The sequence below is a fragment of the Dipodomys spectabilis genome, unplaced genomic scaffold, assembly GCF_019054845.1.
Source record: "Dipodomys spectabilis isolate Male_0828 unplaced genomic scaffold, ASM1905484v1 ptg000125l, whole genome shotgun sequence".
In the NCBI taxonomy this organism is placed as follows: domain Eukaryota; kingdom Metazoa; phylum Chordata; class Mammalia; order Rodentia; family Heteromyidae; genus Dipodomys; species Dipodomys spectabilis.
This window is the reverse complement of record NW_024870802.1, coordinates 13137189-13161023: the sequence shown is the minus strand read 5'-3', so window position 1 is coordinate 13161023 and position 23835 is coordinate 13137189. Positions and strand designations below refer to the sequence as shown.

Below are 23835 nucleotides of genomic sequence, written 5' to 3'. Positions count from 1 at the left end.
GTGGTGATATCCAGTTACATTGCTGGTGTGACTCTCTTCTCTGGCTGGCAATAGTAGGAAACTGAATTTGTGTCCAGTTAACCTACACAAACATCCTTTGTTCTCAAGAACCCACCTTACTCCTCCTAGAGATTCATCTTAACTTCCAACCACATCTGCTCATGAGGCTCTGCATAGACCATTGAAGCTGATCTGACCTTTCCTGTTTACTTTTCAATCATAGCTACCCTCCTTTAAAGCTCTGAGCTCCTTAAAGCAGCTTTCCCTGTTGGAAATGTCTCCCTGAACTAAATCATCTGTTCTTAGTAAAACGGAAAGATCTGTGTTTAAAGGTCTGTCTCTGCTAAAAACTGTGGTGTCACAGTGAGTGGGAGTCCTGTTCTATAACCTACAGTTAGCTTTCTTTGTGGTAGATTTTTGTACAATGAATTTTGGGAAAATGACTCAGGCAATACTCATAGGCCACAAGGAGCTGACACTATCCTGCAATTGCTAGAGGCAGACAGAACCCTCCTCCTTTGGGTACTCAGATCTGTTCTTTCTCACTGTCCTCCCAAGTTTCTAAACCCAGGCAACGGAGAGTCACAAAAGGGCAGCCTGTGCTGTGTTGACTCATGGAGGTTTTGGATCCAGAAAAGACCCTGCTGAGAAAGGGTAAACAGGTTATTTTACAGAGCCATCTCTCTGGCAGGAGTGAGTAACCAGGCTATAGCAACCTTTATGAATAATTACAGGAAATCAGTGAACAATTAGAAGAAACGTGAGGAATGTGAATGGAAGCAGAAGGCCACCCAGGATTGCTCATGATTCTATTTCTGTTTCTGTTTTAGAGAATTCTGGATGGCCATCTCTCCTTTCAGTTAGTTTCATTCATATATATACATATATATATGTATATATCTATACATACACATACATGCACACATAGATACGAATTTTCTATGCATATATGTGTGTATACATTATATATGTACGGAAAAACGCATTTATTTGCCATTTTATCAAAACTAGGAATGAGATCATCTCAAGCCATTTCTACCTTATTCATTACAGTGTCATGGAAGGAAGAAACAAAAGCCTGGAGATAATCTACCTGCATCAAGGCTCCTGCAGGTAGCCCTTCTTCACACAACAGAGGATTTCCTGGGGCAGTCCTATCTGGAGCCCGTGTTACATGATGACTACCAATTGTTCTCCTGTTCTACAGATTAATCAAAAATAAAATCATACAATATGCCACCTTATCTCTGGATTCTTTCTCTTACATTTTTTGGGGCACTCATGGCACTGCAGCCCAAATCACTACTTTATTGTCTTATCTGCTGATTAAGATCTCACTGCCTGTGTAACTCACAACCAATTTATCCATTCATGAATTGATGTTCACTCACCTTCTGGTGAGTGTGAATATTAACCTTGTGCACAAACCTTCAGCACCAGTTTTAAATTCATTTGGGTGCATAACTAGAGTGGCATTGCTTGGTAAAATGTTTCCACTGTGAAGGGACCTATTTTCCTTTAATTAACAAGAAGAGTTAATTTTGTTTTGTTTTAATGTGCATGCTAGTCCTAGATCTTGAACACAGGGCCTGTGCACTGTCCTTTAGCTCTTTTGCTCAAGACTAGCACTCTATTACTTGAACTACAGCTCCATTTGAGGCTTTCTGCTGGATAATAGAGAAAAGAGTTTCACAGACTGTCCTGTCCCAGCTAGCTTTGAACCACAATCATCAGCAATCAGTAGCTAGGCCTAAGCATCCACTTAAAGGGGGAGTTTTAAAAATGTCATAGAACAGCCAGGCGCTGGTGGCTCACGCCTGTAATCTTAGCTACTCAGGAGGCTGAGATCTGAGGATCGTGGTTCAAAGCCAGCCCAGGCAGGAGAGACCGTGAGACTCCTATCTCCAATAAACCACCAGAAAACTGGAAGTGGCGATGTAGCTCAAGTGGTAGAGCGCTCGCCTTGAGCTGAAGAGCTGAGGGACAGTGCCCAGGCCCAGAGTTCAAGCCCCACGACCGACCAAAAAAAAAAAAAAAAAAAAAAAAAAATTTCATAGAACAAGAAGTCTTCAGTTAGAATGTATTCAAAATTGGTGTGTACAGATGCTAAGAGTTTTGGAGTGTCCTTGAGCTGTTCAACTAACTTCTTTCATTACTCCATTTTGTCATCTTTAGGACAGTGATTATTCTTCTCATAGTAGTGAGACGGCCAGGACATTTCCAAGCATCCACAAGGCCTTTACCAGGTGTCAATCCACAAGGCCTTTACAAGGTGTGTGTGTATGTGTGTATGTGTGTGTGCATGTGTGCATGTGTATGTATAAAACATGCATGTTTTATTTCTGTCAGCTTGGAGAGTGAACAGGAAGATCAAGAGTTCCAGCATAGTCTGGGCTATATGGTAAAGTTCCAGGCCAACCTGGGCTACATAGCAAGGTCTCATTTTGAAAACTAACAAACGACAAATGTTGATGCTGTGCTACTAGGTCAGCCAGCCACACAGCAAAAAAACTTTACTGTTACTCTCCTAAGTCTGGGTGAGAACAGACAGCTTGCTGAAAAACCCCTGTGTTCCAGAAATGCTTCTCCATCTGACCAGTACATGCACCTCACAGTGCAGTACTTTTATTAGTAGGAGGAAGAAAAGGAGGAGGACGAGGAAACTAGTCCTCTGGGAAACAAATAGAGCTAGGGCAAATTCCCAAGTGCATGAGATTCAAAGGCCACAAGATCCCTGGAGTTAGGGTCTGCTGCAAAGCAGACCTGTCATGAACTTTGCTGAAAACAGATTCTGTTTAGCAAATTAAGTGGCATCCTCTACCACACAGACCAGGGCAGACAATAGGTTAGACGTCTAGAAGAACACATTTGTTGTTGCTATTGTTGTTGGTTGTAGGGCTTGAACTCTGGTCCTCAGTGCTGTCTCTGAACTCTTTTCCTCAAGGCAAACACTCTACCAATTTAAGCCACACCCCACTTCCTGTTTTCTAGTGGTTAATTGGAGATAAGTCTCAGGGACATTCCTGCCTGGGCAAGGTTTGAAGTGGGATTCTCATACCTCAGCCTCCTGAGTAGCTAAGATTACAGGAGTGAAAACACAATGTTTTGAAGATTAGGAATTCTACTGTCCTTCTGGTACAGTCATCAATGCAGAAGATTGGCTCTCTTCTGTTAGGACTGGCATGTGTAACACCAAATGTTCTGTCACTCTTGAGCCCAAGTTGTTGAGCAATGCTTTTCTTCCTGTACTAAGTGAAAAGAAGCTATAAGGAACAGCTTGCACTAAGCTAGCCTTATCTTTGAGCTATTCATCTCATACAAATGAATCTCATGGAAGATCAGACTAGGCCTGCTGAACTGTGTATGTACTCCAGAGAAATGTCCTGGGTGATTTTCATGGTACAGGCCTTGGAATGCTTGCTTTATTATATAGAAACAATTTTTTTCAAGCAACTTTCTCTTCTTTGCTTTTAATACTGAATCTGATCCATGCGCTGTGGGAAGCTCAGTAGCTGAGCTATGAGTTTTGAAGTGGCTCAGTAAAGCTCTCAGATCACTGTGGGCTGAAGCCCTGGAAAGATCAAATGGTCTTGGCATAACATAGACTCAGACCTCTAAAAGTCTAGGCTCCTGAGGTAGACTAAGACTTTGTGCAAATTGCTGAAATGTTTACTACTTGCCTCCAATTCCTAAGATAAGGAAACCATTTCTCACAATACAAGTATAGGTCATATGTGGGTGTTTATAACTCCAAAGATATTGGTACCATGTTTCCTGCATGTACCTGTAAACACCCTCCCCTGCACTGTACTAATAAAAAGATTTGTTGAGGGTATCTTGGACTCATATGCTGGTGATGAGCTTTTGAGTCTCCAACTTTCCTATCCTCTTTGATATCTTGGTTCTTTGGCCCCATACCCCATTGTCCTGCTGTTCCAAGGTCAACTAAGATTGAGACATTTGGTGCCCAAAGTGGGGCACACTAAGGGCAGGTAAACCAAAGTGGTAAGAAAGGTTAACCAAAGAACTGAAGGATTGAGACCTGCCTTATTCCCCAGGGTCAAGCAAAGCACCAAGTGCTTGTCAGCAGGAGGGTCATTCTGACCTTGGCCCCCCAGGAGTCAATAGCCCCAACCTCCAGCTACCACTGTGGACCTGGCCAAAGACATCACCCTTAATCTCAAGGAGATTATAGCCCATTTTTTATTCTCTGCTTCCTTGTTAAGCCCTGTATAAGCCCACCCCAAAATCCAGTCCCTTGTGTAATCTCCAATCTTGAGAAGGTGTGTACTCAACACTGTTCATCAATAAACAGTCCTCATTGGGCTGGGAAGGTGGCTCAGTGGTAGAGCGCTTGCCTTGCATGCCTGAGGCCCTGGGTTCGATTCCTCAGCACCACATAAGCAAAAAGAAAAAAGCCAGAAGTGGTGCTGTGGCTCAAGTGATAGAGTGCTAGTCTTGAGCTGAAGAGCTGAGGGACAGCACCCAGGCCCAGAGTTCAGGCCCCACAATTGGACCAAAAAAGGAAAGTTTCTTTACAGCTTTTGAAAATCTATAGTTATAAAGTCAGTGAGACTCTTGTCTCCAATAGACCACTCAGAAAATGGAAGTGGCACGGTGGCTCAAATGGTAGAGCGCTAGCCTTGAGCTGAAGAGCTGAGGGACACCGCCCAGGCCCAGAGTTCAGGGCCCACAACCGGACCCAAAATAAAAAATAAACAGTCCTCACCTGTTGTGATAGAGTAAGCCTATGCCTTTTCCATTTTCCCTACACAAACTAAGAGCAAAAGGACTGAGTGTTTTAAGTCAATAAGAATGTTAATAGCAGCAACCAGAGCAAAAGTCAAGAAAAAAGATTCTAAGAGTTTAGTTACATGAAAAAGTATGGTTGCTAGCTTTCTCCACAGGAAATGCTGAAAATGCAGCAATGGAAGGAGATTTGAGGTCATTAAAAAGGCTCCAAACCTAGCTGCAAAGGTGACTTTGTTTATTGTGTTTGCTTAGCATGCCTGAAACCCTGGGTTCCATTCCCCATTACCACATAAACAGAAACAACAAGAAGTGACACTGTGACACTGTGGCTCAAGTGGCAGAGTGCTAGCCTTGAGCAAAAGAAGCTAAGGGACCGTGCCCAGAGTTCAGGTTTCAAGAAAGGCAAAACAAAAAAAGGCCCAAAATCAAGGGCAAATTGTCCCATTAAAAATTAGATACTTATGTAATTTAATTATAATGGTGTTACAGACTTTCCAAACTCCTCTGTTATCAGAGTGTGTGTCTGTGCAAGGGAAAATCCTCACCTAGCCAGTATCTGTCAGTCAGAATATGGTAAAATGAGGAAGTCCACAGCCAAACTTTAAGAAATCAGCATGCCCACTCCCCTAGCCCCCATACAAACTGGGGCTGATTGACTTAGGTGGCAGGCAGCTTGACTGGGAGTGGATAGACAAGTACTGTACAATTACCAAACAATTAATCAGGTACTAGGTGTATGGGAAAGGGAGATCAGCCAGGATACGTATATTAAAGCTTATAATCATGGCTGTAGCCATAATTGGACTCAAAATAAAAGGTTACAAAATGTTTTAGATGTGGATAAATGGGATACAAAAAAATTGCACAAACAACAACAACAAAAACCAAACTCTAGGGGCTGGGAAGGTGACTCAGTGGTAGAGGGCTTGCCTTGCATGCATGAGGCCCTGGGTTCGATTCCTCAGCACCACATAAGCAAAAAGAAAAAAGCTGGAAGTGGTACGGTGGCTCAAGTGGTAGAGAGCTAGCCTTGAGCTGAAGAGCTGAGGGACAGCGTGCAGACCCAGAGTTCAAGCCCCATGACTAGACCCCCCCCCCCAAAAAAAAACTCTAAGCAAATCCAGAGCCTTGTATAAGTAAAATAACCCTCTTCCTGTAGGATGCAGGGTGATAGACCCATCAACAGATCTCTATTACATTCATAAAATAATTCAGGAAAGATTCCTCCCTTTTCTCAGATTCTCTTTACAGACCCTGAAGACTAAAACTTATCTAAAAGATACTCAGATCAATTCATATGCTAATATGCCTTGCTAACAAAGTTATCTAAACATATTCTGTTCTATGCCATCTAGATCTTAATTATCTGTGAGAAATGCTGTGTATTGTTAGCAAGAGATTTGGGTTTTACATTTTGTCTTCTAATTTGCTTTGTGTTGTCTAACACCAATCAGATGGATCCATCATATTAGGCAAAATAATGTCACTTGCCAATGGAATTCAAAAGAATTTATGTTCAATTTTAATTTTTAAACCTTAGATCACCTTAAAACTTTTGTGGAAATGCATGTATATGTGAAGAAGTTGAAAATAATCTGATATTTTAATACATGAAAACTGTCATCATGGTGTGAAAAAAGTAGTCTTCCCTATCAAACTAAATTGTTCCTGTTTTGTACGGTAATATTTTTGGTACTGATATTTCCTAAAATTATTGGCCTTTTGACTACAAGTGTAACTATTATCTATTAAGGAAGAACCAATCAGGAAATTAGGAAATGTAAAGAAAGAGCAGATTTAGTAAAGAAAGCATTGAAAAGGAAAATTGAGGAAACAAAAAACAATTTCCTTTAGATAAGAAATCAGCTAGAAAGTAAGAATTGTCTTCAATGTTTGTTCCTTCCAAAATAGAAAAAGACAGTAGTTAACACAAATTCAGAAGGTCCAAGTAAGATGAGATGATATGTCTTGAAAGATAGAGCTTATGAGTAAAGCTGGTAAAGTTGATGTATAATTAAGTGGGCTGTGATTTAAAAAGATCAGAACGAATACACTGTAAAACCAACATCTCGTCCAGTATTCCCATTCCATGAAGGTGCTTCTCTTCCTCTTCCCTACACACAGACACTAAAAACCTGACAGTAAGATGGGTAATGTGATTAGTATTCCTAAAAGCTGACCCTTGGAATGCATTAAAAATTGGAAAAGCTTTACAAGGAGGATTGAAAAGGAAAAAAATCTGTGAATTCCCCAGGGTGACAGCCAAACATTCTCCATTCCCCCACACTGAAGGAGTATTGGTCATCAGTGGACACAGAGGAGGCTTAGTCAACATTTAATCCCCGGGGAGGTGGGGGCGGTGGGAGCATGTTGGCACAGAGGGACTGTATGAAAGAAGCAGACTCCTGGTCGGGAAACACTCTTAGGCCATGGCCAGCTGCCCTCTGGCTCTTGCAGCCACACTGTGGTCAGTACAGAGTTATATCAGAGCAAAGCAAGGGTGGTATCCGTGCACATGAGGTAACTGTAAGATGGGGGAGAGGCAGTAGGACACAGCAAAGTAGGTTCAAGTAAGCAGCTAAGGAGGGAAAAAAATCAAAAAGAGAATGGCAGAGGGAGCAGGAATGGGTTAGATCTGTTTCTTGTACCTGAGGGAGAGAGGAAGGCACTGGTCAGGACTCTGGGGGACAGCTAGCAGCTCCTCTGGGTACTCTTAGCCAATGGTACTCTACCACAAAGGCAGCCATTGGGAAAATCCCACTCATCTCCCACATTGGCCTAGAAGCAGAATCAGAGCAAGGACTTCCTTTCTGTTCATTAATTTGTCATTGGAGGCTCAGGACCGGTGTCAGCCTATTCTTCTGTGTGTCTGCCTTTCCATATAAATGCAGGTATGGGGCTGAGTCTCAGTCTGGAGAAGGTCACCTGTAGAACTCCACAGTGGGGGTGAGGGTAGGGGTGGGGTGAGGGAGAGACAGAGAGACAGAGATCAATCTAGAGAGAGCTATCCTTACAGAGTCAAGCCACCACAGAAAGTTCCAGCCCTGCTAGAGCCCTGAGACTTTGGCTCCATGTGTCAGTTTCCCAGGCTATCACACTTATCACACACCCTGCCTGTCACGCTCTGCCCTGTGAGGTGAAGAGTCACAGCCACACCAGCCACACTCACTCTCTGATCTGCAGGACTTCCACCATATCCTCAAGATAGATAGTCATACAATTTGCCTTGTGAAGGCTAAAATGTGTTTGTGACATTAAGTATCACTATTCCACAATACTGTGGAATTTATGTAATCACCTAATCTCAATTTTTTTTTTAAAAAAAGTGAAAGGATGGGTTAGGAGCAATGGGTGACAATGTTGTCAGACAGACACCTTGTACTCATAAACTGTTTTTAGAATGGGAACTTCTTTGTACAACTACTTAAAGATATAATAACAAAAAATGTAAAAATAAAAACATAAAATAAATAAAATGGAATATCTGCGACTAAAATATTTAAAAGATCACAAAAAAAAGTCATAGCCACAGTTGAGACCTCTCCTCTAGACACATACCTGTGCCTGTACACAGGCCTGAGTTCTTTCTCACTCTGCATTTCTCTCTTTCTCTCTGTGTGTCTCTGTCTTTCCCTTTTTCTTTCTCTCTGTGTTGGATACAGGATACACAGGAGGGAAGGGTTGGAGTGAAAGGGAGGTCAGGCTCATTCTGTGCATAGTATGGACAGATACATGTGGGAAACCTAGAGAACTGGCCTGGACAACTGCATTGGCCTCTTCTCCAACAAGGGCCACACAGTGAAGATGGCCAGCGCTGTCTCTCAGGGAGGAACACCATGGAACCGAGGCACCATGGTGGGTGGACCATGGCTTTCCCATTCTTCCCGTGGAACCGTCCCACTGCCCAACCTTCACCATGTTCCCCGGGAATCTCTAGGCTTGGGCCTAACCCTTACTGGACCAGTAGGTCTTCTCTCTTGTACAGAAAGAAATCTTCCTAGTATCTTCTAAGGCCAAAGAGTGCCAGGGAAAGCCCAAGCAGCCCATGGGAATGAAGCCTAGAAGAATTGTGGGAGAAGGAACATAATGGTGGTAATATAGAGAATAGATTGCACTGAGCCAGAGGCAATGTTGGGTAGAGGTGACACTAAGCTCTCTTTGGCAAAATTGATAGAATTTTCTCAGGGCAAGTACAGAGGATGGATAGGTGTTTGTTTGTAACATCTTTAGGCCCCAGCTTAATCCCTGCCTACCTCCACCTTCTCTTATCTCCTTTCTACCACTCTTACCTCTGGTGAGGGATGATTGGACCAGCCTGCTCTGCTCACTTTGCCCTTGTTGGCAGTGGAAGAATTATGTGTGGTATATATAAGACATTGGTTAGTCCTCAGCTGCTATAGCCTTCAAATGCCAAGCTTAGGGAGATACATACACAAAGATGTAGCCTATAGTGCAGAGTGAAGGGCTCTGAGTACAGCACCTAGTTGTGGCACTCCAGCAGGCTCTGGAGAAGCCATCTTCTGTTCTGGCAATACCACACTCCAGGCTGCAGCCTCAGTCCTGGGAAAAGTCTTCCTAGTATCTGAACCAAAATGTTTCTGCCCTGGTGCAAGAGAAGGTAAGTTTCCAAGAAGTGGCTCTGCAGCTATGTTTGAAGCTCCGTTTGGGCTTGTAGCAAAGTAGTTGTTGGGTAAGAGAGTTGAGAACATCTTGGACAACTTTTCATCTCATTAATGTTGTATTGCTTTCTAGGATTTGGGAATCAGAACTCTAATTTGGGAATGTATGTGTACATATTTGTTCTTTATTGACATAAATTAGCAGTAGGAGGATGCCTCATTTTAACAAGTCATATATATATATATGCATATATATATATTGCATATATATATATATATATATGCAATCCTTTTTTCTTTTCTTTCTTTTTTTTTTGCAAGCTGGTCTTGAACTCAGGGACTGGGTGCTGTCCCTGTGTGCTGTTCTTTTGTACTTGATGCTAGTACTCTATAACTTGAGCCACAGGTCCTCTTCCAACTTTTTGGTGGTGAACTGGAAATGAGTCTCACAGACTTTCTTATCCAGGCTGGCTTCAAAATGGAATCCTCACCTCTCAGTCTCCTGAGCAATAAGGATTACAAGTGTGAGCCAGCAGAGCCTGGCTCAACTTACAAATACTATAACTGCAGCAAATTTGTTAAAGATCTAATTGACTTTGTTCATGGAAGGGGTTATCTTCCATTCCTCAAAACAAAAATGAAAGCTCCATTTGAGTAACTGTGTAATCCTGAGTTTTATAAGGTAAGAATAAAGAAACAATTTTAAAAATAACCTGATTGAATAGCACCACAAAAACGTAAGTATACCAGTAGCTGTTTGTACACTGATTTCATTCCTTTTGGATGTATACCTAGAATTGAGATAGCTGGATCCTATGGTGGTTCTATTTGTGGAAAAATTCTACCATTTCCCATAGAAACTGCACTAGCCTACATTATTATCAACATCATAAGAGTTCATTGCTCTCTGTATCCTCCCCAGTATTAATTTTTGGTTAATATTTTGGCTGATAACTTATTTTTATCATAGCTAATATTATTAGGACAAATTAGAATCTCCGTATAGTTTTGATTTGCATCTCTCTAATCTCTAAAGATATTTAGATATTTTTCACATATCTATTGGTCATTTGTACTTTCGAAAAAGTATCCATTTAGAATATGTGAACATTTTTATTGGATTATTTTTTCTTTTGTTGTTAAGGTTTTTGAGCTTCTTACATGTCCTAGCTATTAATCCTCTGACATAATAACAAATAGAAAACGTTTCTCATTCTGTAGGATGTACCATTACGTTGTTGGCCCTTTCTTTTGCTGTATAAAGCTTTTATACTTGAAACAAACTCGTTTGTCAAGTCCTTCTTTTGTTTCTGAGTGGTTTCTGAGTTTGGAATACTATTCAGGAATCTTTGCCTGGACCAATATCTTGAAGTATTTCCTTAATAATCCAGCTCTGAGCCTATTTGTCACTTTGTATAAAAATCAACACAAATCAGGCACTCATGGCCCACACATTAAATCCTCTCTACTCAGGAGGCTGAGATCTGAGGATCATGGCTTAAAGCCATTCTAGCCAGGAAAAGTCTACAAGACTCTTATTTATCTCCAGTTAACTACCGGAAAACAAGAAGTGGCACTATGGTTCAAAGTGATAGATTGGTAGCTTTGAGTGAAAAAGCTCAGGGTCTGAGTTCAAGTGCTGAGATCAAGCTCCATGACTGACAGAGAACACAAAAAACAAACAAACAAAAAAGGTAGAGACAGGAATCTATCTTCAGTCTTTCGAATGTAGATATTCAGCTTTCTCAAAAGAGTTTATTGAAGAAGTTTTCTTCTCTCAATCCTATGCTTTTGGCTGTAGATATCTAAGCTTGTTTCCAGGTCTTCTATCTCATTCATCTAATGTTAACATGGCTCTCCCTCTCCCTTCTCTTCACTTGTATCTGAACAAGTACATTGAAAATGATGGCTCATGAGACTTGAAAGTTTAGATAGAGCTGGTGCTCAGCATGGGCCAGGTCCTGGGTTCAATCCCCAGCATAGGAAAAAAAGTCTCCTGTTGAGGCACAACGAAAGATGGCTGTAGAATAGCAGTAGCTTCTGAAAAGATATTTTTTCCTCGTTGGGGGAGGAAATTCAGGGCTTCATATTCACTAGCACTCTAAAAAGTATTCAAACTGAATTTTCTATTTTTCTTTTTGAATGCTGGTCCTGGGGCTTGAACTCAGGACATTGGCACTGTCCCTGAGCTTTCTTTTGCCAAAAGCTAGTGCTTTTAGTTCTACTTCCAGCTTTTCCTACCTAAACTATTTTGAATCATGAACCTCAGATGTCAGCCTTATGAGCAGCTAAGATGGTAGGCATGAGCCACAGGTTCCTGATTTCTAACAAAAATTTGATTGCCTACTTTTGTTTTTAATAGAGGAGTTGTAGCCCAGGAATGCCTCCAACTCATGATCCTTCTGCTTTAGCCTTATAGTACTCAGATTATATGTATATGCTACCACTCCTATTCTGTAAGTTTTAAATAATAAGTCATTCTGAGTAGTCATTGTCTTATTGTTGCCATTGTAAGGGGCTGGGGAAGTGTCAATGACAAATAGTGAGAACAGGACTTCCATCCAGTGTTTCTAGGTCTTAACACTGTCAGAGAAAGAATCCAGAGACAAAAAAAAAAGGAATTGCAAGAGAGCTTTTATTCAAAGGAAAATCCATGCTCAAAAGAGGTAAGTGTGGAGCTGAGTGCCAGTGGTTCACCCTGGAATGCTAGCTACTCATGAGGCTGAGATCTAAGGCTTGTGGTTTGAAGCCTCCTGGGCAGAAAAGTCTGTGAGACTTTTTTGTTTGTTTTGTTCTGGTTGTGGGTCTTGAACTCTGGGCCTGGGTGCTATCCCTGAGTTTTTTATGCTGATAGCTAGTGGTTTACCACTTGAGTCACAGTGCCACTTCCAGATTTTTCGGTTTATAAAGAATCAAAACCAGGGTTTCATGCATGCTAAGCAAGCACTCTACCACTAAGCCACATTCCCAGTAAGCTATGAGACTCTTATCTCCAACAAACTACCAAAAAGAGCAGGAAGTGGAGCTGTGACTCAAATGATAGAACACTCACCTTGAACAAAAAAGCTAAGAGAGGGCTGGGAAGGTGGCTCAGTGGTAGAGCGCTTGCCTTGCATGCCTGAGGCCCTGGGTTCGATTCCTCAGCACCACATACGCAAAAAGAAAAAAGCCAGAAGTGGCGCTGTGGCTCAAGTGGTAGAGTGCTAGCTGAAGAGCTGAGGCACAGCACCCAGGCCCATAGTTCAGGCCCCACGACCAGACCCCCCCCAAAAAAGAAAAAAAAAAAAAAAGCTAAGAGATAGCACCCAGGCCCTGAGTTCAAGGCCCAGCACTAACAACAACAAAAACAAAAAGAGGTAAATGTAGGTGTTCTCATCCTAAGTTGCACACTTTTGGGTTTTGTTTGCCCCTTTTCTTTTTTCTTTTTTTTGGGGGGGGGGAAGGAGAGGGGGTCCAGTCATGGGGCCTGAACTCTGGGCCTGGGTGCTGTGCCTCAGCTCTTCAGCTAGCACTCTACCACTTGAGCCACAGCGCCACTTCCGGCTTTTTTCTTTTTGCTTATGTGGTGCTGAGGAATTGAACCCAGGGCCTCATGCATGCAAGGCGAGCGCTCTACCACTGAGCCACCTTCCCAGCCCCCACACTTTTGGGTTTTGGACAGCAGATGTTATTGTCAAGCTTAGAGAGGAGGAACAAGGTGGGCTGAGGAGAGGTAGGGAATTCCCAGAATGGGAGTACATAGTTTCCAAAATACAGTCTATTCCATGTTCTGTTCTATAGGGTGTGTTTGCTTATTGTCATTAGATAGAGTTTTCAGATGTGTCATGGTGTCAGAAACAGAATGGAAATTATAATAATGACAATAGGAAATGTTATAATAATAACAATGAGGACAGATAGTGATCTTCCTTACTTATGTTGGTTAAAGCTGGTTTGGGCAAGTTCTTGATTTTCTGTTTCAGTGGTCACATGATGCCCTGTTGAAAGGCAGCTCTTCTGTTTCCGAAGTTGATTGATCAAGGTCCTCCTGCCTATTATTGCATAAATTTAGGGCAAAAGCTGAAGCTCCCAGGGTTCAAGCAGAGTATACCATGACACCTACCCAAACCACCAATCAGAGTCCAGTACTAGAAAAGGGCAGAGAAAGGTAAAGGCAAAGAAAGGATTTTTAATCCATGTAGCAACCTTGGGAAGAAGAGATAAAGGGCTTCAGTGTTACAAAATGTACTGACAAGAACTTTTGAAAGTTTATAGGAGACAAAGGGATGTTTGTGTTGTACACATCTGACAAAGAAGATAATCATAATTAGGTCAATGGTGGGGTGCATCATTATCTTAATTTTGATTTTGCCAGGAGTTTTGGAGAAGCTAGCACCACTGTCATCACTTGAGAAGAGCAATCTTGATGCCATAAGCTGATTATCCCGGTTCTGGTGTGAAGCCTCTGCACCATAGGTAATTGTTCTCATTCAGGGTGATTTCACCCTGAGGTGATTTGTCCTGAGGCTTGCTGCTGCTTGGAGGTAGTTTTGGTTCCTTGCCAAGCAGATGTTGATTCTGCAATCTGTGGTTCCTAGATCCAAGATAACTATGGAAGAGAGTGACTCAAGAGGGAAAGTAAACATGCAAAATAGAGCTAAAGAGAAAAAAAGGAAGTTAGTCTGTCAGTAACTGATACCCTTTTTCACTACTTCATCCTATTTGGAAGAATCTTCCTTTTGCTCAGAATATTCATGCTAGATATGTTACCCATCTGGATGTCATGTGGCAATTATCTTGGTTATCAGATTGCCTATTGTCATGGCACACTGTTTATATATAGGGTTTGATACTAGCGGTAGCTTCAGGCATCTTCTGGGGTCTTGGAGCACATTTCCTGTGGATGAGGAAGTAGAGTAGTGTAATTGCCACTGATGCTACTTTCTGTCAGTCCTAGTCAGATACCTGAGGTCTTCCTACAGGACCCAGTCCTGTGTCTGCCACAATTTCTGCTCTTGATGAGGACTTGTCAGCCACTTGAACACTTAAAAGGTCATATGATCTCTTATACCACAAACTAACCCTTGGCATGAAGCCTGTAGTTCATAGGCTGTGTGTGTGCATATAGATGTGTGCACACACATGCAGATATGAGGTGCTGTGGATTCAACCCAAGGCCTGCCAGGCAAATGCTCTACCTCTGAGCTATATCATATGCATTTTCATGGCAAACTAACTATGGGTGCAAAGCAAAAAACATATATAATGCAGTAAGTGCAAAAATGAACAGAGTTCAACAGAAAGGAACTTACAAGCCTTGAGACTCACTGAGAAGTACAGGGCATCTCAGTGTGACCAACAGCTTTTTCTGTATGCCTCAGCATTTCTTTTTATTTTTTTTTTTTGGGCGGGGGGAGGGAAGGTGTCTGGTCATGGGGCCTGAACTCTGGGCCTGGGCGCTGTCCCTCAGCTCTTCAGCTCAAGGCTAGCGCTCTACCACTTGAGCCACAGCGCCACTTCCGGCTTTTTTCTTTTTGCTTATGTGGTGCTGAGGAATCGAACCCAGGGCCTCAGGCATGCAAGGCAAGCGCTCTACCACTGAGCCACCTTCCCAGCCCCCTCAGCATTTCTTAAATGAAATCACTTCACTATGTTTTTCTGAAGTCGTTTATCTAACAATTTACATAATTTACAACATACTCTCTGTTACACTTTTTATTTTTTTAAAGAATTCATGTTGGAAGTAGTTTCTCCTTGAAAATGTAAATCTAAATTACGCAATGAGTTTATTTGGGTACAGCACAGGGTAACCACTGCTAAATGGAAACCAGAGTAGCCAAAGGAGCAAACTAAACATTAGTACACTTGTAACAAGAACAAATACATAGAACTATACTGAATCCTCTGTGTTTCTGTTGGGACAACAACTATATGAGGTGAGGCAGCATGAGGCCAATGCTGGGTTTGTCCTCAGGGCCTTGCTGGGCGTGTATGCCCCAATGTTCTACCTTTTGATCCATGTGTCCTGATAAGGCTTCTGTTAGATACAAATTGTGTGCCAGGTAGAAATAAGACAGTATCTGAAAGTTATATCACATTGTCCTACAATAAAACATCTAGTTTTTAATTCAATAGAACATCCTATTTTTACTGGCATAAGAGGTTGACAGTGCTATTATGGTATACATTTTTTTTTTTTGTCGGTCATGGAGCTTGAATACTGGCCCTGGGTGCTGTCCCTCAGCTCTTCAGCTCAAGGCTAGCACTCTACCACTTGAGCCACAGTGCTACTTCTGGTTTTCTGGTGGTTTATTGGAGATAAGAGTCTCAAGGACATTCCTGCCCAGGCTGGCTTTGAATCCTGACCCTTGGGAAAGCTTCCAAGATGACAAAGAAAGAGTAGGGAAATACCACAGCTCTCTCTAACCAAATAGTTAAAGTCCCAACACTCAGTTCCCCAAAGAGATCAACAACAGCAAAATTGTGAACAACCAGAGAAATACAAGAACTGAAAAAAGTAATGAAAAAACCTCAGAACCTGCACAAAGATGGAAAAGCATGAAGACCCCTCCCCCACCCCTGGCCAGCAGCATGGCTCCATCCCACCAATCTGCAAAAGCTGGCCTGGGGCTGCCTGGGACCTCAGAAGTAGGGCTGGGAATGCAGCCTAGTAGTAGAGTGGACCAAGAGAACCATTGAGCCCAAATGCAGAAAAGTTCCACAGTACTGGACCTGAACAGTGTAGAGAGACAGAGACCAGAGTAAGGTACTGTGAAACCCAGACCTAAAGTTCCACCACCGCACTGATTATTCCACAATCATTGCAGCAGAGCAGGTTGGTGGCAGCTATTTGCCACAGCACTGCTAGACAGCCCTTAACCAGTTCCAGCACCAGTGAGTACTCCACAGGGGATACCCCTCTCCCCTGCCACAGGAGCCCAGCACTGGCAGTGACTCGCAGAGCTTTACCTGGACGCCTCCCCCTCCCATCTGGACTACTGAAGCTTGGAATTGTGCATGCACACCACCCTCCAGGTTTTGCCAAGAGCAACCCTGGGAGGGAGCTCCAGAAATCTAGGTTGCCAGTCCCTGGCTGAAGTTGGGATCTGAGCAGATCTGAGCATAGGCTTCACAACTGGTGTGACCTGGCCAGGAGCCCAAGCAGCCTGAGCTACTCATCCCTGACTGAAGCCAGGAACTGCGCATGCAGGAGCAACAGGCAGAGTTTCTCCCCACCAGAATTTATCAAGAGTGTGCCCTATGTGGGTCAGCCTAGCAGCCAGAGGACACCCCCTCCCTGACAAAGCAAGCCTGGAAACTGAGACCAGGTAAAGTCCCTATCAGCCAGCCCAGGGCTGAGAGCTGACTTCAGCAACTGACCAGGGAACCAACCCAGATCCAAGCAAAGACAGCCCCATATTGACCAAAAACAGCCAGAGCTCAGCATTTGACTCTGATAATCCCTGAATCCTCATGTGAAAATCACGGCAAAAAAATTACAAGATTCATCAACAGCCAAGGTAGCAAACTATCCCCAAAGGCCAGCAGCCACCCAAGGAATAACTCAGTGAAGGCAAAGAGATGATGAAGGAAATGGCCAAAGATATAAAGCGAGAAATTGGCCAGTAATTCAAAGAACACAGAGAAGAAATATCAAAAGAATTTCAAGATCTAAAAAAGATGCAGTCAAGAATAGACACAGTACACACCTTGTGAAAAGATGAAATTAACACTTTGGGAACCTATATAGAAATAATAAATGGTTCAATTTCCACCATGCAAACCATAATGAAATCCTTGCTTAACAAAATGGATGAGATGGAAAATACAGTATCAGGAACTGAAGACATAACAGAGCAGCTGGAAAAAAAAAAGTCACAGATTTGGGGGAAAAACCCTCAGAATTTACCAAAGGGAAGTCAATTTTTGGCAGACAATGCCAAAAAAATTTAATCTTCCTATAACTGGGATCGATGAAGGAGAGGATTGCCAGAATAGAGGAATGCAACACTTATTCAATAAGATTATCCCTGAACTGCAATCCTCAGATCTTAGCCTCCTGAGTAGCTAGAATTACAGGCATGAGCTACTGGTGCCCAACTATGGCACATATTCTAAAAGGCTTTGTCTTTTACTATTCTGCAATGGTTGGCTTTGCACCTCATGTATATGTAACATTTTGATGACATAAACCTAGGTACACAGACAGTCTGTATTTTGAAGTAACTTGAAGGTTTTCAAATAGGTGAATATTGATGTTAAGGTTTTCATTCATTGGAGCACAAATAAGTGATGCAGGACTACCTAACCATCTATTTCACACCCGACATATTTTAGGTAATTAAGAGTGCTAAAGTCATATCAAGAAAATAGAGATCGATCAAGTAAATAATCTCAGGTTGCAACTAAAACTGCTAAAAAAAAAAAAAAAAAAAAAAAAAAGCATGAAAAAAATTAAACCTAGAGTTACTAGACAGAGTGAGATAACCAAAATAAGAGCTGAAATCAATGAGATAGAGGAAAACTATAAATAAAATTAATAAAGCAAAAAGCTGCTTTTTGAAGAGCAACTATAAAAAGGAGACCCAAATCAATAAGATCAAGGATGCCACCGGAAAAATTACAACAAATACCTAAAACATCCAAACAATTATGAAGAATTATTTCCAGAAACTATACTAAGGAAAGAAAACCTAGTAGAAATGGATAAATTTTTAGAGAAATACAAATTTCCCAAACTGAACCAAGAAGAAATAAATCAATTAAAGAGGAAGCCATCAGAAGTCTTCCAACAAGGAAAAGCCCAGGACTAAATGTATTCACAACGTAATTCTATAAGACCTTTAAAGAGGAACTGATACCCATACTCCTCAGACTCTTCCAAGAAATAGAAACAGAGGGAGCTATCCCAAACTCATTCTACGGTGCCAATATCACACTCATCCCCAAACCAGGCAAAGATCCAACAAAAAAAGAGAACTTCAGACCAATCTCCTTGATGAACACAGATGCAAAGATCCTTAACAAAAATTCTAGCTAACAGAATCCAGAAACACATAAAAAATATCATACATTATGATCAAGTACGCTTCATCCCAGAGATGCAGGGATGGTTTACATATGTAAATCAATAAATGTAATCCATCACATCAACAGATCCAAGGTCAAGAACCACATGATTATCTCCATTGATGCACAAAAGGCTTTTGATACAACATTCATTCATGTTAAAAGCTCTGGAGAAAATAGGAATAAAAGGAACATTTCTTAAAACAATGAAAGCCATATAGGACAGACCAATAGCCAATATTATACTTAATGGGGAAAAACTATAACCAATTCCCCTAAAAACAGGAACAAGGCAAGGATGCCCACTCTCTCCACTCCTCTTCAATATAGTTCTGTGATCCTTAGCCAGAGCAATAAGGCAAGAAAAAGACAATAAAGGGATCTGCATAGGGAAGGAAGAAGTTAAACTATCCCTTTTTGCAGATCATATGATACTATACCTCCATGATCCCAAAAAATCCACCCCCAAACTCTTGGAACTTATAAACCACTTTGACAAAGTAGCAGGATACAAAATTAACACACAAAAATCAGTTGCCTTTCTGTACACCAATAATGTACAAGCAGAAAGGGAAATCAAGGAAACAACCCAATTCACAATAACCAAAAAAAAAATTAGGAATTAACCTAAGCAACGATGTAAAAGAACTATTTAATGAAAACTATAAAAACTTAAAGGAAAAAATTATAGAGGACAACAGGAAATGGAAAGACCTTCCATGTTCTTGGATAGGCAGACTTAATATAGTGAAAATGGCCATACTGCCAAAATTGATATACAAATTCAAGGCAATTCCTATTAAAATACCAATGATGTTCATTACTGAAATACAGAAAAACTCCAAAAATTTATATGGAACAACAAAAGACCTCAAATAGCCAAAACAATTGTAGTCAAAAAAGACAACACAGGAGGGATCTCAATGCCAGACTTCAAACTCTATAATACAGCCATAATAACAAAGACAGCTTGGTACTGGCACAAAAACAGACCTGAAGACCAATGGAATAGAATAGAAGATCCAGAAATAAAACCACACACTTACAGTCAGCTGATATTTGACAAAGGAGCCAAAGACATACATACTACTGGTGCTGGGAAAACTGGGTAACCACATGCAGAAAACTCAAAGTGGACCCCAGCTTGTCATCATGCACCAACATCAACTCAAAATGGATTAAAGACCTTAACATCAAACCTGAAACTCTGAAACTACTGCAGGACAGAGGAGAGACACTTGAACCTTAGGCACAGGCAGGAACTTCCTGAACAGAGTCCGAGGGTCACAACAAATTGGAGACTCAACAAATAGGACTACCTTAAAATAAAAACTTTCTGCACAGCTAAAGCTATAGCAACAAAGCTAGAAAGACAACCAACTAACTGGTTAAAAAAAAAAAAAAAAAATATATATATATATATATATATATATATATATATATATATATCAGACAAGGGGTTAATATCCAGTATATACAGGGAACTCAAGAAACTAATCCCTCCCAAACCCAACAAACCAATTACTAAATAGGCAAGGTAACTAAAGAGAGACCTCTAAGAAGAAGAGATAAAAATGGCAAAGAAACACATGAAGAAATGTTCACCATCACTGGTTGTAAAGGAAATGCAAATAAAGACAACCTTGAGATACCACCTTACCCCAGTCAGAATGGCCCACATCCTAACTTCAGCCAACAAAAAATTCTGGAGGCGGGGCTGGGAAGGTGGCTCAGTGGTAGAGCGCTTGCCTTGCATGCCTGAGGCCCTGGGTTCAATTCCTCAGCACCACATAAGAAAAAAGCCAGAAGTGGCGCTGTGGCTCAAGTGGTAGAGTGCTAGCCTTGAGCTGAAGAGCTGAGGGACAGCGCCCAGGCCCAGAGTTCAGGCCCCACGACCAGACCCCCCCAAAAAAAATTCTGGAGGGGATGTGGAAAAAGAGGAACCCTATTATACTGCTGGTGGGAATGTATATTTATACAACACTTTGGAAAGCAGTCTGGAGGGTTCTCAGAAAGCTAAATATAGACCTCCCCTATGACCCAGCCATATCACCCCTAGGCATCTTCCTGAACAACAGGAACCAGGATACAAAGACTAAATGACCCCATGCTGCTGACCACATATATGGTATATATGTACACATTGAAGGGAAACTAGACACAGAAACAGAGGGAAACAGGGGAAAACATACAACAGCAAGACCCATCAGCTGCACTAGTCATTGATCAAAACAAACTGGGCAACTCAGTGGCAGTGCTAGGAGGGAGGGAATGATTGGGAAAGAGGGCACAGCTGACACTAAGCAAAAGGAAAGAAATGTACTTACCACCCGATGTGAAAGAAATAGCTGTACTGTCAAAACTCATAGAACTCATAAACTTTATAGACCATGATAAAGACAATTTGCCCCATACTCTAAGTGTCACTATCCCACAATACTGTGAAATTTATGTAATCACTTAATCACGATTTAAAAAATGCTAAAAAAAAGTGCTAAAGTGTTTATCAACATTCATTCCAAGTGAAGTAAGTTACTGCATTTGCACATTGTAGGAATTAGCAAACAGCGACTAGTTTTAATACCTGTCATGTTTATAGTTAAAGTCAATGAAAATTGTATTTGGAGCAACTGGAGTGCCTGAGGCAGGAAATCCTTGGGCTTCCAGGAGTTTGTCAGCCTGGGCAGCCTAGACCTTGACTCAAAAAAGACCGCTGGGGTAGAGCCCTTGCTTAGTGTATGCTACTCACCAAACAAAAGGTTGTGTTTTTGGGCTTGGTAGTGTTTAAGTCTTGTCAATCCAGTCAGTTCTTAGACAGAAAAAAAAACATTTCTAGCAGTTATGGTGTGACATTCTCAACTTTCTTTGATAGCACATGTCAGTAAACAACTTGTACTTTCCTGCCTGGTGTTCATCCACTATGCTGATACAGAAGTACCATCAATTAATCTTACATTCATGAACTCTGAAGAGAAGCCTTTGAAATGCAGTTCTCCTAACTGGAATTGGGACAGAGTAGGAGTTTTGGTTCAGTGTCCATGAACTCCTAAGTTGATTTGCTTTTGTAAGCTCCAAATGGGCTGCTTGTGGGCCACTGTTTCTAGGTTAGATGAGGGAATGCTCTTGGCCCCCACACATCATTCATTGAAAGTGGATAAATAAAGTTTTATTCAGGGAACTAGTTCTTAAGGTCTTGCTGAGGGCTGGGAAGGTGGCTCAGTGGTATAGCGCTTGCCTTGCATGCCTGAGGCCCTGGGTTCGATTCCTCAGCACCACATAAGCAAAAGGAAAAAAGCCGGAAGTGGCGATGTGGCTCAAGGGGTAGAGCACTAGCGTTGAGCTGAAGAGCTGAGGGACAGTGCCCAGGCCCAGAGTACAGGCCCCACGACCGGACCCAAAAAAAAAAAAAAAAAAAAAAATGGTCTTGCTGAGAACAGATCTGATAACTTAAGATTATAGCCTTAAGTCAATTTATGCTCAGAAGCAGATTAGCCCAATTATATCAACTTTTATAAGAGTTTAATGGCTATGTTCCATTAAGATATAGATACTAAGCTGGCACTGGTGGCTCAACCTATAATCCTGGCTTCTAAGGAGACTCAGATCTGAGTTTCACAGTTCAAAGCCAATTGGGGAAGCAAAGTCTGTGAGACTCTTATCTCCAATTCACCACTCAAAATTCAGAAGTGGCACTGTGGCTCAAAGTGCTAGCCTTGAGCAAAAAGAGCTAAGGGACAATATTCAAGCCCTAAGTTCAAGCCCATGACTGACCAAAAAAAAAGAAAAAATGATCTTAATCTTTGATACTTGAGGAGGGTATTAGCCTCACAGGGCTCATGTAAATCCATGTATTTCCTTAGGGTTTATTAGGGTGTTTTTTTTTTTTTACCAGTAAGATTTATTGATAAAATCAAAGCATATGCTTCTTGGTGCCATTTTAGGATTGACAGTATTTCCTTAACTTGTTAGAAATTAATGTTTTGATAAGTATTGAAGTAGCTGATCCTTAATCATTGTGTTTTATACTTCACTGTGATGACATTGTAAAGTCTATAATCTAGAACTTTTTTTTTTTTTGTCGGTCATGGGGCTTGAACTCTTGGGCTTGGGCGCTGTCCCTCAGCTCTTCAGCTCAAGGCTAGCACTCTACCACTTGAGCTACAGCGCCACTTCCGGTTTTCTAGTAGTTTATTGGAGATAGGAGTCTCACAGTCTTTCCTGCCTGGGCTGGCTTTGAACCGCAATCCTAGATCTCAGCCTCCTGAGTAGCTAGGATTACAGGTGTGAGCCACCAGCGCCCGGCCATAATAATCTAGAACTTTTACGTGTAGTGAAACTTTAATAAATTCCTTTTGCTATTTAAAAAAATGTGATAGATTAGAGTTAGCTACATCTTTTTAAAAACTCAGCCATAGTAATCAAAACAGCTTGGTATTGGCATAAGAACAGACCTCAGGACCAATGGAATAGAATTGAAAACCCAGAAATGAACCTACAGACCTATAGCCATCTAATCTTCGATAAGGTAGCTAAAACAATAGAATGGAAGAAAGACAGCCTCTTCAGTAAATGGTGCTGGCAAAATTGGTTAACTACTTGTAGAAAACTAAAGCTAGATCCTTATATATCACCCTGCACCAGAATCAACTCCAAATGGATCAAAGACCTCGAAGTCAAAGCAGACACTCTGAAAACATTACAGGATGGAATAGGAGAAACCCTAGGTCTCCTTGGCTCAGGCCGAAATTTTCTGAATAGAGACCCGGAAACACAACAAATCAAAGAAAGGTTGGACAAATGGGATTGCATGAAGTTGCAGAGCTTCTGCATGGCAAAGGACATAGCTAGCAAGATCAATAGAAAGCCCATGGATTGGGAGAAGATCTTCACTAGCCATACAACAGACAAGGGTCTCATATCTAAAATATACTTGGAACTCAAAAAATTAAATGCCCCAACAACAAATCCTCAAAGAAACAACTGCCCAATAAATAAGTGGGCCAAAGACTTAAAGAGAAACTTCTCTGAAGAAAAAAGAAGGATGGCCAATAGACACATGAAGAAATGCTCAACATCCCTAGCCATAAAAGAAATGCAAATCAAAACAACATTGAGATACCACCTCACCCCAGTTAGAATGGCAAAAATCAAGAACTCTAACAACAACAGATGCTGGAGGGGATGTGGACAGAAGGGAACCTTACTTCATTGTTGGTGGGAATGTAAACATGTTCAACCACTTTGGAAAGCAGTATGGAGGTTCCTCAAAAGACTTCACATAGAGCTCCCCTATGACCCAGCAATCCCACTTTTGGGCATTTACCCAAATGTTTACAAACAAGACCACACTAAAGCTACTAGCACAACTATGTTTATTGCAGCATTATTTACCATAGCTAAGATATGGAACCAACCC

General features: G+C 41.5%; 1 pseudogene; it reads left to right on the top strand.

The window, feature by feature from the left end:
• Positions 1-23835, top strand: part of LOC122115843 — a 44217-nt pseudogene that overhangs the window by 323 nt on the left and 20059 nt on the right.